The sequence below is a fragment of the Saccopteryx leptura genome, chromosome 7, assembly GCF_036850995.1.
Source record: "Saccopteryx leptura isolate mSacLep1 chromosome 7, mSacLep1_pri_phased_curated, whole genome shotgun sequence".
Classification (NCBI taxonomy): Eukaryota; Metazoa; Chordata; class Mammalia; order Chiroptera; family Emballonuridae; genus Saccopteryx; species Saccopteryx leptura.
This window is the reverse complement of record NC_089509.1, coordinates 102601070-102613884: the sequence shown is the minus strand read 5'-3', so window position 1 is coordinate 102613884 and position 12815 is coordinate 102601070. Positions and strand designations below refer to the sequence as shown.

The 12815-nt window shown below is 59.1% G+C and overlaps 1 protein-coding gene across 10 annotated transcripts in view; it reads left to right on the top strand.

Annotated features, from left to right (window-relative positions):
• Window positions 1-12815, top strand: part of TNS1 (tensin 1) — a 195904-nt gene that overhangs the window by 50700 nt on the left and 132389 nt on the right. The gene's annotated exons all lie outside the window — the stretch shown is intronic.

Below are 12815 nucleotides of genomic sequence, written 5' to 3'. Positions count from 1 at the left end.
AGGAGTGCTTAGCCTCCAGCATGCTCTCCCCCGCCTGCCTGCCCATCCCAGGCTGCGTGGGGGCCAGGGCCACGGGAACAGCCGGCCTGTTTCCCTCTCTGCTTCTTTCCCTGCCACCCGCTGGGGCTGGGACTGGGCACCTCGCTCCTCCGTGGGGTTCTCCTTGCTCCCATGTCTCATCTCCCCAGGGCTGGCCGTGGCCGCAAGGGAGGGTCTGGAAGGCCCGGGAGGCTGGATTTAAAAGCACTCCGCCGCTCCCCTCAGCACAGGTGCATGCTCCTTTGCCCATGGGCATAGCCTGGCATGAGTGCCCCCTGCAGCCCTCCCCCCGTCAGCATCTTACTCTTTCCTCACCCCTCTGGGCAGAAATGGCTAATCCAGGTGGTTAATGAACAGTCACACAGCTGCCTTTCACTCCCCTCTCCTTCCCTTCCTCCCTCCCCTGCCCCCCATGCCCTGCCTGCCCCCCATGCCCTGCCTGCCCCCCTGCCCCATACCCTGCCTGCCCCCCTGCCCCATGCCCTGCCTGCCCCCCTGCCCCATGCCCTGCCTGCCCCCCTGCCCCATGCCCTGCCTGCCCCCCTGCCCCATGCCCTGCCTGCTCCCCTGCCCCATGCCCTGCCTGCTCCCCTGCCCCATGCCCTGCCTGCCCCCCTGCCCCATGCCCTGCCTGCCCCCCTGCCCCATGCCCTGCCTGCCCCCCTGCCCCATGCCCTGCCTGCTCCCCTGCCCCATGCCCTGCCTGCCCCCCTGCCCCATGCCCTGCCTGCCCCCCTGCCCCATGCCCTGCCTGTTCCCCTGCCACATGCCCTGCCTGCCCCCCTGCCCCATGCCCTGCCTGCCCCCCTGCCCCATGCCCTGCCTGCCACCCCTGCCCCATACCCTGCCTGCCCCCCATGCCCTGCCTGTCCCCCTGCCCCATGCCCTGCCTGCCCCCCATGCCCTGCCTGCCCCCCTGCCCCATACCCTGCTTTTCCCCCTGCCCCCATACCCTGCCTGTCCCCCTGCCCCATGCCCTGCTTTTCCCCCTGCCCCCATACCCTGCCTGTCCCCCTGCCCCATGCCCTGCCTGCCCCCCTGCCCCATGCCCTGCCTGCCCCCCTGCCCCCATGCCCTGCCTGCCCCCCATGCCCTGCCTGCCCCCCTGCCCCATGCCCTGCCTGCCCCCCTGCCCCATGCCCTGCCTGCCCCCCTGCCCCCATGCCCTGCCTGCCCCCCATGCCCTGCCTGCCCCCCTGCCCCATGCCCTGCCTGCCCCCCTGCCCCATGCCCTGCCTGCCCCCCTGCCCCATGCCCTGCCTGTTCCCCTGCCACATGCCCTGCCTGCCCCCCTGCCCCATGCCCTGCCTGCCCCCCTGCCCCATGCCCTGCCTGCCACCCCTGCCCCATACCCTGCCTGCCCCCCATGCCCTGCCTGCCCCCCTGCCCCATGCCCTGCCTGCCCCCCATGCCCTGCCTGCCCCCCTGCCCCATGCCCTGCCTGCCCCCCATGCCCTGCCTGTCCCCCTGCCCCATGCCCTGCCTGCCCCCCATGCCCTGCCTGTCCCCCTGCCCCATGCCCTGCCTGCCCCCCTGCCCCATGCCCTGCCTGCCCCCCTGCCCCCATGCCCTGCCTGCCCCCCATGCCCTGCCTGCCCCCCTGCCCCATGCCCTGCCTGCCCCCCTGCCCCATGCCCTGCCTGCCCCCCTGCCCCCATGCCCTGCCTGCCCCCCATGCCCTGCCTGCCCCCCTGCCCCATGCCCTGCCTGTCCCCCTGCCCCATGCCCTGCCTGCCCCCCATGCCCCATACCCTGCCTGCTCCCCTGCCCCATGCCCTGCCTGCCCCCCATGCCCTGCCTGCTCCCCTGCCCCATGCCCTGCCTGCCCCCCATGCCCTGCCTGCCCCCCATGCCCTGCCTGCCCCCCTGCCCCATGCCCTGCCTGCCACCCCTTGCCAAGCTGGAGAAGCCTCGTAGAGCTAACCTCAGCATCTGTCCCTCACCTCCCACTTCAGGACCAGGGCAGGGACTGCCTGCCCAGATGTTTTTAGTATGTCCGCTGTCCTGGAAGAGGAAACTGGGCAGGGAGTGACCGAGGGGTGACCAGGAGAAGCTTGCTGTGTTCCCAGGCTGGGCCCCCTGCAGGGGGTGGATGGGGGTTAGAGGACAGGGTGGGTGCGGGTAAGGGAAGACAGGATGGGCAGTCATGGGAGCGGCTAGGAGGGGGAACTGGAGGGAAGGTTCGGAGTCTCTGGGGACAGGGGTGTCTTTTGGAAGCCCCAGTGCTGTTCTTTGTGGGGTCAAGAGGGTTCGGAGGGAGCCCTCTCTTTCATTGAGCCTCTGCCAGGCCCCTTCCTGATGCTGCCTGGGCGGGGTGGGGACCACTGTGGCTCTGACTTGGCCATAAGTGTCTCCTACCCCTGCCAGCTGGTGACTACTTCTGTCTCCCCCACCCTTGCTCTCCCCGAGGACCCCAGAGCTTGTACACTGAGCCACCCTTTGTCCCACCCGTCTGGCCCAGGGGTGTGGAAGGGAGGACGTGGACCTGGCTCTGGTTAGGAAGCTGGGCAGAGGGGCTCCAAATGGGACTAGTGCTGGGGCCCCCCTTGGGGCTGGGACCCCCCTTGGGGCTGGCCTCTTCTGCTGCCCGTGGCGGGCCGGGGTCTGGGAGGAGCTCAGCTTGTCTCTCGGGACTGCCAGTGCTGGCGTCCAGGACTTTAATTTGGAAAAGCTAACTCTTGGGTGGTGCAGGAGGCAACTTGGGAAGCTTGCTTCCCAGTCCCCGGTCTGGAACCCTCCGGCTCTCCTCTGCCCCCTCACACTTCTGCATACTTCACTTCACTTCCCTCAGAGCCCCCGTTCAGCGTCGTCCGCGCGGGCTGAGGCGCCCAGGGTGATGAACACGGGAGGTGGGTGGCCAGGTGGAGGGGGCTGGGCTGGGGTGCAGCTGACTTCCGAGATGAGGGTACTGTTTGGTGACCACTTGCTTGTCACTGGAGGGCTGTGACCGAAACCTCGGAGTTGGGGAGCTCTCAGTTCCCTGTTTCCTCTGCGGTAGAAACAGGAAGCAGAGGGGCAGAATGGATTTGCGTTTGGCGAAGGAAGCTTGGCTTGAGTTTAATGAAGGGCTTTCTAACAAGCCTGGCAGGTCAGTGAGAGAACAGGCTGCCTTGTAAGGTAGTGAGCTTCCCGTCTTGGGGGGGAGTTCAGACGGAGGCTGGACAGCAGCTCGGAAGGATTCCTGAGCTGGGATGTGGTTAGAAGAGATGACCTTGAAGGTCCCTTGGGATGCTGAGGTCCTGGGATACTTGGAGTTGGGAAATTCTCTAACACCCAGAATAGGGGAGCAGAAGGGTCAGAGCCTCTGACCTGGGGGGGCCCAGGGAGGACCTTACAGGGAGGGGCTTTCTCCCCTCCAGTGTTTGGGGAAGAGAGAGCCTGCTCCCTGCCGTCACACCCGTTACTCAACCACCCACCAGGTCTGCACCAGCTGCTTCCTGCAAAGATTCTGCCAGGCTTGTTAGCTCCTTCCGATTCCTCTTGTCCCACTCCATGCCTTGCCGTGCTGTTAACTCCACACGATCTGGAGCAGACCCATGGGCGACATGACACTGTGGGAGATGGAGGTGTCAGGGGGCAACACAGACCTTGGTCCCTGCTCCCCTGAAGGGGGAGCCCCGGGATGGGATGAGGGAGGGTTACTTTGAGGTTGGGCCACTTGTGCTTCTGCTCAGGTGCCTGTCCCCTGAAAGGAGGCCTCCCCAGCGTGCCTGGGGATGGTAGGCAGAGGAGCAGCGCCTCAGTTTCCAAATTTGTAAGCAACGCAAGTTGTCAGGGCAGCTTGAAGTGGTTTGTGTAACTAGCAGCGTGGTGGGGTGGGGTACAAGCCAAGGGTGCGTTCTCCAGGGCCTCTCAGGAGTGTGGGAGGTGCGGCTGCCTCCTCCCTGCCGGCCTCTCCAGACCTGTTTCCTGAGGTGAGCAGTGTGTGTGTTTGTATGTGTGCGCGCGTGCGTGTGTGTATGTGTGTGTGTATGTATGTGTATGTGTGTGTGCGTGTGTGTACGTGTGTGTATGTGTGCATGCGTGTGTGTGTATGTGTGTGTGTGTGTGTATGTGTGTGTGCGCGTGTGTGTGTGTGGTCATTAAAGATTTCTGTCCGACAACCTCCGGAGGCTTGGGCTTCCCCTGATGGGGTGTGAGGGTGGGCTTCTGGGGGGCTTCGGAACCCACCTGGGCCTCCTGTCCTAGCCTGCCTCTCCCTCCAGCCTTCCTCTGCTGATGCCCTGTGACTCCTTTTCTTCTTGGTGGAGAGAGTGAAGGAGTAGGGTCTGAGGTGACCCTTGTCAGCCCCTCTCCTCGGATCAGGGCAGCCCCTTGCACAGTCCTGGCTGCTTCTAGGGAGGAAGTCCTTTCCAGTGTCTAACTTCAGGCTCTTGTGCTGAGCCAGGGACTAGATGGGGCTGCTCAGTTAGGATGCTTTCCCTCTGGTCCGACAGGAACCCGAGAGAGATGGCTGGTGTGCAGGGCAGGGTGAGGAGACACGAGGGTTTCTTGGAGCTCAGCGCCAAGGGGGCCGGAGCTGGGGTGGCCCGCAGGGGCTCTCGGCTGAAAGCCGTTCTGGCTTCTTGGCTTATTTCTGGGGCCATAAGTCCCTTTCACCTCAGAAAGGGAAACCGAGGCCCATCTGAGGGCTGTGTATTGGAAGGGACAAAGGAATCAGGCGGGAAAGCCCTCCCAGTTACTAGACTGAAAAGAACAAATCAGAAGTGGGCATGGCGTGGGGGGAGGGACAGAGTGGCTTAGGGAGACTGGAGCCAGGACTTTTGTCCCCAGCACCGTACTCCCAAGGCTCTGGCTTTTAGCTTTTAAAGCTATTAGCCGTGCAGAGGTGTGGGCACCATTGAGCTAGAACGAGGGTAGTGGGGGTGGCAGGGCTGCCAGCCTTGTGGGCCATGCCCACCTCCCCGAGTGCCCCTCCATTATGCATGGTCACACTCGGCCCTCCGCTCCTTCCTCTTTCCAAATTGCCCGAAGCTCTTTCCCATCATTGAAGGGGGTGGCTGCAGGAGGCCCTGCTGGGTCCCTGGGTTGCCTCTGTCTCGTTTGGTGACTTTGGCCATGTTCCTACTTCTCCGCACCTTGGTTTTCCTTGGGGAGGTGGCTGGTCTCCATGGAGTTGGAGCTTGTACGGGGCGGGGGTGGTGTGCCCGAGCCAGGGCTAGTCCAGGCTCTGCAATCCCTGCCTTTTTAGGGCTGGAACCCTGTAGCTCCGGCTGGGTGTTCGGGAGGCAGGAGACACTGGTCCAGAAGGGTGGGGTTGGGGACTTGATGGAGACTGAGGGGTTCTGGGAGTGCCTGAATGGAGTCCTGTCCTTTTTCCACTACAGGGGGTCCCAGTCCTATGTCGGGCCCCTCTTCCTAGGCCTTCTTCAGCAAAGTATAGGGGACACTTTAATTTTCCTGGTCCTTGCAAGACCTGTGTTTAGCTGTATCACAAACTCCTTGAGGGCAAGCCTGTGCCTTTTGCCTCCCTGGAGGTCCCTGCTGTGCCTGGTAGCATGCTGCTCAGTGGGAGTTAACTGACTATGGAGGGGTAGAGGGGTAAGGGTTTTAGGCAGGGCATAGGGAAGGTTAGCTAGAGCTAGAAACAGTTCACTGAGTGATCTAGAGTAAGGCAGAGAATATGACGCTAGAACCAGACTGCTGGGGCTCAACCCAGGAGTACCCTGTCGACTGGCTGTGTGGCCTTGGCAAGCGACTGAACCTCTCTGAGCCTCTGCTTCCTCAGCTGTAGAGTGGGATAATAATAGCACCTGCTTCGCGGTGTGATCGTGAGGCTCAATGAGTTAGTTTATTTAAAATACTTCGAACAGTGCCTGGCACCTAGTAAATGCCCTGTAAACGTTAGTAATTCTTTTACAGGTGGTGACGGTGGTGGTGGTGTTCTTCCAGGAGCCCACTGCGGGGGTGACCCTTTTCTCTCTCATGGTTACTTCTGTAGGACGGGAGGATCATGGGACCAGAGAGTGGGGGAGATAGTGGCCTCATGTTCCCTCAAGGGGTCCTAGCACCAGAGCAAAGAGCAGAGACTTCCCTCCCTGTCTCTCTCTGTGATGGGGGAGGCGGGGAAATCAGGGGACTTCCGGAAGCCTTGCTTGCTCAGGGAGCTGATGCAAATCCGTGTTTACGGAGGACTCTGAGAAAGTTGCCGTCACTGTAAACAAGATGCATTATTATAAACTGGTCCAAGCTCCCCTTCTTGGATCCTGTTCCATCCTCTGACGGAGGATTGGAGACTCTCAGGCCTAGCAAAGACCTGCCCTGACTTTAACCTGGGAGAAACTTGACCATGGGCTGTACTCATAGTGGTAGGATCTGTAACTTAAGCTGGGATTCTTCCCCAAAACTGCTGCAAGTACCCCCTAGGTCTCTCTGAAGTCTATCTGCATCTCCTTGCTGCGACCTGAGTTCTGTCACCTTGTTGGTAGGAGGTGGGGGAGAACCATGCCCAGCCATTCTTGCATGCCATACAGCTGTGAGCTTTGAACCCATGGTAGGGGCCGGCTCCTGGCTACCTCCCTCCCATCCCAGGCTCCTGCTCTCTCAGAGGTCCTCGGCTGTGGCTGTCCGGAGCCCCCAGTGGTCCTCATCAGCAAGGGTCAGCCCTCAGGGCTTGCTCAGCTGCACTCTCCATCTAGGCCCGGTTCCCACCCAGGGAGGCTGGGTTTGCTCCAGGTCAGGTTGGGGTGAGCTCCGCTTCCGGACCCCTGGCCCGCCCAGTTGCAGCTGCGAAAGGCATTAAGCTTTCTCTTGCAGAAAGAATGGGCTTGGTTTGATGAGGATGACAGCTGGGAAGGGTTCCTGAGCTGCGCCCGGCTCTATGTTTCCCCTCCTCGGCCCCTGCTCACCTCTGCTCCATTTCTGGGCCATTGGTCATCTAGAGGAGGGGCTCCCCTTTGACTCTTGACCTTGGCCAGACCTGAGCAGTCCACTGGTCTAATAACAACCCTTTATAGGCCGCAGTCAGTCTGTGGGGTCAGCACTGGGCTTTGCGCTGGAGTGGGGGTGGAGGGGGAGGTAGAGGACTTCAAGGGAAGTGTAAGAGAGATGTCCGCCCTGGGGTCCTTGCTGCCCAGGGCAGAGTCCTGTGTCCCTGGACTCTGGATGAATCCCTTTTCTCACTGGGCTTTAGTGTCCTTACCTGTGAGATGAAGGGCTGGAGATGCTCTGGGCTGCAAGTCTGTGAGTCCATCCATCTCCCTGCAGAAGCCTCCTCTGGTCCCAGGCTTCGTACTTCACCTTAGATTGACCTTGCTTCCCTCCTGCCCTGCCCCCACCCCTGGCAGTGGCTGGCAGGAAGTCCTGCTGATTAGGGCCCTAATCACCGGCTGAGACGCCCAGAAACAGCCACGCTGGTGGAGCAGAGAGGAGCCCTCAGGAAAGGGGGTTGGACGCAGGGAGAAGCTCGCACCCGGGGACTGAGCGGTTGGGGTATGAATGGGGCTCAGCTCCTTGGCTCAGGGGCAGTGCCTGAGCAGGCAGCACGCCCTTTGGAGGCTGTGTGGCAGTGGCTGAGTCTGGCTGGGCACACGAGGTCTCTGATTGTTCACTTAAAAGCCTTTTGGGGCATCTATGCTATGCTGTGCCAGGCAAGGTGCCAGGGGTATGGGGTTGGAAAGACCAGGGAGATGTGGTCTAGTGGAAGATAAAGGGGAGCAGATGGAGGGTTTCTGCAAAGCTTCAGAAATGAGGTGCTGTTTTGGGAGGCTTTGGAAGGGTTTTGAAGGTTGAGAAGGAGTTCTGCAGAAAGGAAAAGGGATAGAGACCTCTTCAGGCACAGGAAGAGGCATGCACAAAGGCACAGGGGCACACATGTAAACATGGATAAAAGAATGGCCCTAGCCCTATCTTACCATCAGACAGTTGTAGCTTTCTCTCTCAAGCTTGCTAGCAGTGTCATTTTGGACCGAGTCTCAATGTCTGCATCTGTAAAACAGGGTTAATATTCCATCTCATACAGTGGTGCTGGGGATGAAATGAGACCCTGTTTGTGGAATGCTTAGCTCAGTGACTGGCATAGGACGTGATGTGTGGAAAGGGTGGCTTTGCTTTGGAAAGAGCCTGGAGGTATAGCTTGGGGTCTGGCCGTCAGGAATTTTCTGGGCTAGGGTAAAGGGGAGGGGTAGAGAGCTTTAACATAGGAGAGATTTGATGAGCTTGTTATTTAGGGAGATATTTTGGGCAATAACAGGGAGATTATTTGGGCAATTGTGAAGGCTGTACTGCTCCAGGGAGACCTGCGGACAGGCCATAAGTCAAGGCCCTGGAGTTCTGTGTTCAAATTCTTTAGCCCCTGGGGATGGGAAATCCTCTTGGAGTTGCTTCCTGTTCTCTGGGCTTTTCTTCCATGGATTGTCTTCCGTTCCTGGGTCCAGAGGCTGGAGAGGCACCGAAATCTTCCTGGAAGATCTTTCAGGCCAGAAGAGAGCCCTCTTCGGCTTGGCTTCCCTCGGGGGATGGGAGTGGGTAGACTGCAGCAGGTGGGAGTGAGGGCAGACCACAGGCAGCTCATGTTTCTAAGGAACCAAAAGGCTCCTTTATTTGGGCATCCTTTACCATCTGCCTGGCGCACAGTAGGCCCTCACTATTTGTTGAATGAATGAGTAAACAGGAGGGCCCCCTAGCCAGTGTGGAGGCGTCTGCCTGCTCACAGGCAGTGGTGCCCAGCCCGACTATAAATGGCCTGGTGGGTGTCTGCATGGGACTGCCTGTCCAGAGGCGAGAGGAATGTCGGGTGTTGCAAAACCCAGGTGCCCGGCCCGTTGCAGGTGCTCAGTGACCGCGTGGATGAGGGAGTGGGGATTTCAGGAGCTTTAACTTCCGGGAGTAAGGTCCTGTCACGAGGCACTGTGGTATGGAGGTCAAGATCACAGGCTCTGCAGTCGCACTGTCCGGCATTGAGTCCTGACCCCACCTCTCGCAGGCTGTGTGACTGTGGACAACTTACCTGACCTGCCTGGGCTCCAGTTTACTCGTTGGTAAAATGTGGGAAACCAACAGAACAGAGTCCTGCATGCAGGGTGTGCTGTGTGACCCTTGGTTGTGATGATTGTTATTGTTCTTACTATCGTTGGTGCCGGGGAGAGAGTGAGGTAGGGGCTTCAGGGTGGCTGCCAGAGGGGGAGGGGAGAGCGCAAGAGGTAGGTGAGGCTCCTCTAGAGGTGCCTCTGAGCTGCCTTGGACAGACGGACGGAATGCACAGAGCTCCCTCAGACGGCACTCACGGAGCTGCCTCGGACGGAAGGCACACACAGAGCTGCCTCTGCTGCGGCCGGCTGAGCCGAGCAGAACGGAGCAGAGCTGAGCCGAGCAGAGCTGATTGTGGGAGCAGCGGCAGTGGCCAGGCCAGCTGCGGGGAGGAGAGGTGGACAGAGAGGAGGCCAGGACTCTCCCAAGTCCCTAGCTGGGACCCCAGGAACCCCTCCCATCATCTCTTGCCAGAGGGCCCGGCCTTTAGCTGCAGGGTCTCCAGAAGGCCTGTGGTCCATCTCCCTGCCTCCCAGGCAGACTGCTCCTGCTGCCCCCTCACTGTTAGAAAGTGGTTGCTCTGCATCTACCATTGTCCGGCTGCAGCTCCTTCCCTCCCTTTCCATCTCGCCTTTAGGTCCCGTGTCTCCAGTATTGTGGGGTTAGGAGCTGCTTTGCAACAGGAGGGTGTGAGGGTGGACTTCAGGGGCCTGCCCCGACTCAGGGCAGGAGAAAGGGGCTAGGCAGTACAGGGCAGAGCCTGGTGGTGGCAGGGGTGGCAGGTGACCTGTTTCTAGTCCCCCTTGGGTGCTATGTGACCTCGAGCAAACCGCTTCCCCTCTTTGGGCCTTAGTATCCTCATTGGTAGGGAGAGTTAGGAGAGCCCTCTCTTTCTAACCAGCGCTGAATTTCTGCATGCCCGTGGGTATTTCTGAACAGAGAGGCTCCTGCCCTCGGTGCTGTGGATGGAGTCATGTTGCATGGAGGTGGGGGCCCTGGTGGGCCTTTGGGCATCTGCTGGGAAGACAGCTGAGACTCTGGGAGGTCCCTTTCAGCCCTGGGATTGGAAAGTTCTTTGCCCAGTGACCATTCTTCCAGGCAGCCCATTTCTTGGAACAGAGTTTGGGGTAACAGCTGGCAGGGTTGAGTGGGCCAGAGTCTCTGGGTCTCTGTCCTAGTGACTCAGGTGGGGATGGACTGGGAGGACTAGAGCTAGTGGAGCGAAGGAGGAACTGGGCAGCTCTTCTGGCTCCCCCTAGGCCCCTCTCAGGGAACAGAGTGGGAGTAAGGGGTATGCCGGTGGCAGGGCGCGGAGAAGAGTGAGTAATAGTCATGAGTAACGGCTCAGTGTCTCTGTGGGGCCGGTGGCTGTACGCTGTGCAGGGGTGTCTGGGGCTCTGGAAATGCTCCTTAGAGGCCCAGCCACTGAGTCACAGCAGCCTGAGTTCCTCTGTCTTTGTCTTCCTGAGGCCCCAGGCCCCTGCCCCTGCCCCTGCCCCTGCCCCCACAGACAGTGCTTCTTTGAACCAGCCCCTCCTACCATCTATACCTCCACACCCACTGGGTCCCATCACTGCCCTGTGTTGTGTTCTGAGCACCCAGGGGACTTAGCTTTCCTGAAGGAGAATAGATTTTGCAGTGTGGGTGTCCTGGGTTTGAGTTCCAGCTTGACGCTTATAACTATATGACCTTGAACAACTTACCATATTTTTTGCTCCATAAGACACATTTTTTCCCCCCAAAAGTGGAGGGGAAAATGCCCTTGCATCTTATGGAGTGAAAAATATGGTATTTTATTAAATATTTTAACACATCATTTGGTTCAGAATATTTTTTTTCTTATTTTCCACCTTAAAACTCTAGATGTGTCGCCTGACCAGGTGGTGGCACAGTAGATAGAGCATCAGACTGGGATGCAGAGGACCCAGGTTCAAGACCTTGAGGTTGCCAGCTTGAGCGCGGGCTCATCTGGTTTGAGCAAAGCTCACCAGCTTGGACCCAAGGTCACTGGCTTGAGCAAGGGGTTACTCGGTCTGCTGAAGGCCTGCGGTCAAGGCACATATGAGAAAGCAATCAATGAACAATTAAGGTGTTGCAACGAAAAACTAATGATTGATGCTTCTTATCTCTCTCTGTTCCTGTCTGTCTGTCCCTATCTATCCCTTTCTCTGACTCTCTCACTGTCCCTGTAAAAACAACAACAACAACAAAACCCAAAAAAACCCCGATGTGTCTTATGGTCAGGTGCATCTTATGAAGTAAAAAACATGGTACTTTTTCTTGCTGAGTGTCAGTTGCCTCATATGGAACAAGGGCGAGTTGCCTGTTGTACATATTGTTGAAAAGGTTACACGTGCTACCGTGTCTGAAGAACACAGTACATAGTAGGTATTAAGTTAACATGGTTGTCCCACAGCCCCAAACTCTGCTTTGCTCCTCCTCCTGACCTCCACCCCTGAAATTCCTGCTGCAGGCCCGCCTTCCATAATTTCCAGGATGTTTATCCACTGTCAGACCCACCCTGTGGCTTGTACACTCGCCATCCTGTGTCTGACACTTGCTACCCAGCTTCCATGACTGCGCCTTACCCCGACCTGCTCTCCCAGAAGGATGGGCAGAGCTCAGGTGGCTTGGCTGCAGTGGGTGGGCAGGCTGCTGGGGCAGTCCAGACTCATACCCCCACCTCTGCTGGTCCATGCTCTTCCCTCCCCCAGTCTGCCCCCGTGGGTCGCTTTGTCACTTCCCCCTGTGGCTTCCTGAAAAATTCACTGTGCTCAGGGCCGCGAGGACTGCCTGTCCGCGGTGTGTTGGCGGTGCTGCTGTGTTCCTGTCTGCAGCTCTGTTTGGGGCGGGGCCGGCAGCACCAGGCAGTGACTTTGCATGTGGACCCGGCAGCGGTGCTGCTGCTGTGTGCTCTCTGTGTGCCCTGGGGTGTCTGAGCTGTGTGTGTGCACCTCGGCAGTATCTCTGGGTCACCACGTCTCTATCTGATGGAAGCTCTCTCTCCTGTGCATTTAATATCTGCCTGTGTTTGCAGAGCCCGATAGAGCCGGGTCTTCCGCTGCCCCTCCCTCCACCCGCCTTCCCTCCAGACCTGATTTGAGATGCACGCATCTCTGAAGTTCCCCCAGGGAACAAGGAAACATTGCAGGGCGGTGGATATGCGTCAGATGGAGACGACGGACAATGCCGGTGACAGCCAGGCCTCCGCTGGCCCTCAGTGCTGGCTTCGCTTCAAGTCTCTGTTGCCGGCTAATTGGGAGTGAGAGGGGCTTCCTGTGACGGGGCCACAGACGGGTTTAAAGGAGCAACGCGAAGCCGGGCTGCCCTGCTCTGGGGACCGCCTGCTTCCTGGGCTCTCGCTGCGGTCCCTCAGAGCAGGTGGGGCTCCAGAACCCCGGCCTCTGACCTGAGCTAATTGTGCGGAACAGGCACACTCGCTCCTCCTGTCGCTGCCATCTGGGGACCAGGAGTTTTCTACAGGACTGAGTTTTCAGATGCTGAAGCTTAGGCCGTTTCCGGAGCTCAGAAAAAAAGATGGACTCCCTCCCCCCCACAATGGGAATCTTTTGTGTTTTATCGTCCCAAGCTCTGGCTGACTTCTGGTAGATGGGACCTTAGAAATCAACGACCTCTTCTTATTCTATTCTTGTTCCTCCGTTTCTTCTCCTGGAAAGCAGGTGTAAGAACAGAGCCTACCTGCAGGGCCGAAGTGAGGATTAGATGAGTCGAGAGCCGTGAAACCCTTAGCACGGAGCCTGGTGCTTAGTAGGCGCCACACAGTTTACGGCTCTGTGAATGAGGACGCG